Genomic DNA, 5,979 nt, shown 5'->3' on the forward strand with positions numbered 1-5,979 from the left:
CTACACTTTTCGTTCATTGGCTCCTTTACAATACCAAACCAAACTCACTTCCATCGGCTCATCTGCCTTTCACATCCTTTCTCTCTGAGTGAAGAGAGCCTCAGATAATACATAGCTTGCAGAAGACTGTGTACTGAGTGACAAGAGTTCTGGCCAACAAATCCCATTTCCTCATCTTATATTTATGGCTAATGAGCCCCATTAAGCTGTTATGAAAAATCAGAGCAGCTGTTCTGGACAATGGGTGATGAAATACTAATTTCTTATCTAAACAAAATGGGAAATGCAGCTGTGGAAAAGTCTCTTGTCCCTGGGTAAAAAACCCAAACAGAGAGTAATGGGGGGGGGGGCGTAGAATGAGCAGATTATTCTCTGCTTATTCAAAAGGTCTCCATGTTCCTATTTCTATTTCAATGGAGAATACAGATGATGTTGGGACACATTCCCTAATTTCACAAATGAAATTAATTACTGCATACTTCAGTGGCTGAGATTTTCTCAAAGCTGTAGATAATCCAGTAGCACTTTGGAAGTTGTGCTCACACTAATTAAAGGTGTGGTTGTGAAATTTTCTTGAAAAGGCAATGGTAACTTTATATGGTCTATTTTTAGGTGATATAAAACTTTCCTATTTTTAGGATATATAAAAACTATATATCCTTATAGAATGGATGGCTTTCTGTAAGGACAGGTGAGCCCTTGTTGAACTATCGTTCTATTCTTTTATAAAAATAACCCTGCCCCCATGTGGACCTTCCACCTCGCCTGCCCTAAATGGCAGTTTCGTCTTATTCTGTGTCTTTCATGGTAGTCTGAAACCCCTATTTCATCACTGCTAATCTCTTCTTTACTAAGGATGTGCCCATCCCAAAATGTGATAGATTCCATCAGTACCTTAGTAGTCAAGACATAGGAAATGATTATTGTTATCTCGAGAATAAGAAGCAATGTGTATGTTTTTCCTAACTGCTATGATTGAAAGCTGCACACTACTGCTTTGCTTTGTTTTGTTTTGTGTTTCATTTTTTTTCTGGTCTGGAGATGCTACTGTGACTCTGTTCGTGGTATTATCATAAACCTTTATCTCCAAGGCAGAGAAATGGATGCTCAAAGTTCCAAATCCGGTGAGACTAAGCACAAAGCAACCCTAGTTTCCCAGCATAAATAAAACAGACACCATAGACTTAGATACAATGCTGCAATTGAGGAGCTATTTCCTTCAGCCAAGAACTTCAGCCTTCTTTGCAGTGCACCACAGATTACATGTTAAAGCTTCCTGCTCTGTCCATAGATTTATTTTTCTAAATGGTAATATATATATATATATATATATATATATATATATATATATATATTTGTTATCAGTGGCAATCATAAGGATTATTAGAGTTTTCTTCCAAGTTATATTCTCTCTGAAGTTATTGCTGGTATTTGTCGTAGCACACATACTAAAGCAAGGGAATGGGGTTAGGTCACATGCAGAGACATACTCATATTTCAACACCGCCTCCCTGGAATTTCTTACTATGTTGAATATTTGGTAGTCTGTGCTTGGGGGCTGCTTCCTTCCTTTCCATACTTCTTATTTCATTAAGCTTTGTCTCTGTCTAAAAGGAACTGACCTAAATATGTATACATAAAATTAAGAGTTGACATTGAAGAGAGAAAGAAGCATTTTATTCAGAATCACGATGAGACCATTATTTCTCCAAGACATTCTTTTTATCTTAAAGCTGCCTACTGGCCCAGACACAATACTGCAGAACTTCCAGAAAAAAAAATTCATAACTTAACACACTGGATCATTTTCATGGTACCAAATTTTCTTCTTTACCTTGCCTTGCCTAAGAAATGGTAAACAACAGAGTACAAACGATGGTAGAAAATAGATTTTAATGGGTGCTACTGAAGTCAGAGTACACACAGTGATAACCAATAGCTTTTATGGATGCTGCTCAAGTCCAACTGTTTGTTATGTAAAAAGTTAATAGCAGGTACACAGCATCACATTTGCTATAAAAAGGGCTTTTTGGCAGTTAGCTGCACAGACCTGGGTTGAGCATCATCCTCACACGCTTATTTTATGTGAGAGTAGAAGTTCAGGAACATGGAGGGATGTGTCGTCCAGCGTAGCTCTTTTAACTGTGATACAACAACCACACTTCGGATAGATACTTCATAGATTGCACTTCAACAGTCAACTTTTCTAAAAATATGTCCAAGATGCGTGTGTGTGTGTGTGTGTGTGTGTGTGTGTGTGTGTGTGTGTTGAGGAATGATGACACTCCTGGGGGGGTTCATGTAATATTTTTATCTATTCATAGAGAATAGATATACACAATGCATTTCAGTCATATCCACTTCCAATTTCTGCCCTCTAACTCTCCCCAAGTCCCACCCCCCATGTCTCTCTCCTAACCTCATGATTCTTCTCTCTTGTTCTCACTTTTTCTTTATTTCCTTTTTGACCCAATTAGTTCAGTTAGTGCTGCCTCATGGGTCTGAGGTCATCCACTACATCCTTAAGGATAACTGATTCTCCCTCACCTCTGCCAGACATTATCATCAATAGCCTCAACAAGGTATGGTGACTTGTGTGCTGTTTCCCATCTATGATGCAAGTGTGTGTGTGTGTGTGTGTGTGTGTGTGTGTGTGTGTGTGTGTGTGTGTTGGTTGACTGAATACTGTCTGGGTGTTATGCATGAAGCACAACTTCTGTGAGTAAATGGTGCAAGCAATGCGACCATGACCAGAAAATGCTTTCCCTCTTCAGTCCTCCCCAACCTTGGACTCTTACACGCTTTCTGCCCTCTCTTCCCTGAAGTCCCCTGAGTCATGATGGTGAGGGCTATATGTACGTTTGGTTTAGGAATGAGCACTTCATAGACACCTGTTCTCTGCACTTTGACCTGGTATGATTCTCCATGTCAATCACGGTCCACTCTATAAAGAAGCTTCTATGACAAGCACTCATTCCCTGGTGTATAATACACCTATAGTATTTTAACAGTTTTGCTTTTGTGGTACACTCATGTAATTACACACACACACACACACACACACACACACACACACACACCAGCCTTTGTGTCTTTCTACTCCTCTTCTTGGGCTGTTACCTCGTCTGGCATTTTATAAGCCAGCCCTTACCAGTCTTTAAAGTCACTGATGTAAATCAGAGTTCTCATTCTTAAAAATGAAATATCCTTGTCTGAAAAGGACTGAGTATATATTCTGAGATTTTGGATGGAGCATCCAAACCACAGAATGAGATTCTAGGTTTCTTAAGGACACTGTTACCCAAAAACAACAGAAGTAATTTAAATTACTCTTGGGCATATACCCAAAAGATGTTCTACCATACCCCAAGGACACATGCTCCCCTATGTTTATAGTGGTTTTATTTATAGTAGCCTGAAACTGGAAGCAACTCAGATGTCCCTCAACCAAAGAATGGATACAGAAAGTGTGGTACATTTATACAACAGAATACTATTCAGCTATTAAAAACAAAAGACATCATGGAATTTGCAGGCAAATGGATGGAACTTGAAAATATCATCCTGACTGAGGTAGCCCAGTCCTCAAAGAACATTCATGGTATGTACTCACTGATAAATAGAGACTAGCCAAAAAGTTCAGAATGCCCATGATACATACACAGACCCAAAGAATTTAAACAAGAAGGAAGGACCTAGTGAGGATAGTGCAATCCCACTTAGAAGTGGGAACAAAATAGTCAAGGGAGGTGGAGGAAGGGAGGGATCTGGGTGGGTGAGGGAAATACAGGAATAAGGGAATAGGGTGGCAGAATCAGGCATGGGGAGAGATAGGAGAGAGGCCCAGAGGGCCAGGAGAATGAATGGAAATGTGCACCTGCCAGGGGTCAGGGTTGGAGGAATTCTCTAAGAAGTCCCAGAGACCTGGGATGAGTGTCTGACTAGTAATTGGCCCATCTTGAGACCCATCCCTTGGACAGGCACCAATCCCTCGAATTATTAATGATGCTGTGTTGTGCTTGCCTACAGGAGCCTAGCATAGCAGCCCTCTGAGAGGCTCTACCCAGCAGCTGACTGAGACAGATGCAGATACCCACAGTCAAACTGGATGGAGGTCAGGAAACCCTGTGGAAGGGTTAAGGGAAGAATTGAAGGCCCTCAAGGAGATGACAACCTCACAGGAAGACCAAAAGTGTCAACTAACCTGAACCCCTGAGAGTTCCCAGAGACTGAGCCACTAACCCAAGAGCATACACAGGCTGGTCCATGGCCCTCAGCACTTATGTAGCAGAATGATGCCACATCTGGTCTCAGCAGGAGAGCATGCACCTAATCCTGAAGAGACTTGATGCACCTGGATGGGGGGATAGTGGGAGGGGTGTGGAGCTGCTCTCAGAGGTGAAGGGAAAGGGGGATGGGGGAGGAATTCTTCAAGGGGAGACTAGGAAGGGGGCAACATTTGGGATGTAAATAAATGAATAAGAAAGAAAGAAAGAAAGAAAGAAAGAAAGAAAGAAAGAAAGAAAGAAAGGAAGGAAGGAAGGAAGGAAGGAAGGAAGGAAGAAATCCCCCAGCCGAGTTCCATTTTTTACAGACCAATTTCACCACTAGACAGATATTTATATGTACTAAGAGCAGATGGCTGGTCAGGAAAGATTACCCAAGACTCCAGTTAGTTAAGGCTAAGAATATAAATATATACATATAACAATCAAGTGTGCTCAGAGCATCAATCCTAATGAGGGGCTAGCCTGTAGTTCACAATAAAACACTGGCCCACTATGCTTGCTTCTCGATTTAAAATCTTTCAGGTAACCAAAGAATCCAGTTGGTCCAGGAAAGCTTTGCTCCAAAGAAATTCACAAAAGTTTAGGAGAGCTTGGAGATTCAGCATCAAACTCCTCTCACCTTCAGATACACTCAAATTCTGGAAGTCTACATTGTGTTTCTTTTGGAAGGACAGTGAAGGCAAATGAAGGGCAGAGTAAGTCATGACTGCTATGAGAGGAAGATAAAAGGCATTTGAGAACCAGCGACCCAGAACAGGATTTGTAATATTACCCAAAAGGGAGCTGCTATTTCATAGCACATGATTTAACACTATGCAATTCGTATTCATTTTCTAGCTTCTCCTCGATTCTATTCCAGACTAGCAATGTGTCATTCTGGATATACGTTGTCTTGTTTTGGACACCTATTATTTTGAAAAACAGTGCAGAATAAAGTGATCCCTCATTACCTTATATTCATACAATACACTGGTAATTTAATTCGGCTTAAGTTATTCCTTTAGGGGGTTGTAGAAATATATTTTTTGCCACTGAAGCCTCAAGGTACTCATGGATGAAATAAATTCATTAGAAAGCATAAATTTATCACACACGTCCAAAGAAGATTTGTCTAATGGGAATTGGAGTGGGGAACAAGGATAGGGGAGACAAGAAACTCACAGTTAAGTGATTTCTAGCAGGTACAGGAAAACTGGCATAAATTACATTTAATGAAACCAAAGTGAGAAAAGGCGGTGTGAAATGAATTGCAGAAAGAATGGAGGTTCAGAATCTGGAAATTAAAATAACTGCTCCACATAGAGCAGATACGGTTCACAATTGAACAATGAGCTGAAATCCAGGAAGCTTTCAGAAATAAATAAAAAGTAACCACAGCAAAGCATAAAGATGAGCGCAGAGTCTCATTTACATGAGCGGACAGCGAACCCACAGCCTTCTGCTTATTAAAATGCATTGTTAACCAGACTGCAAAGGAGCACAATGAAATGGATCATAAAGTTGCTCATTTTAATGTTGCTTCCTCTCAGTGAAAATGTATTTTTAAATTGAGATATAATATGCAAGCTGGAACCTCAACAACATCTGAGGAGACACAGAGCCGAGAGAGGTTTTGAATTAGCTGACAATCCATTATTGTTTGTGGCAGTGTGAGCTTTCCTCCCAATGGTCTCACACTATAACTCAAGGC

Source organism: Mus pahari, chromosome 12, assembly GCF_900095145.1.
Source record: "Mus pahari chromosome 12, PAHARI_EIJ_v1.1, whole genome shotgun sequence".
Classification (NCBI taxonomy): domain Eukaryota; kingdom Metazoa; phylum Chordata; class Mammalia; order Rodentia; family Muridae; genus Mus; species Mus pahari.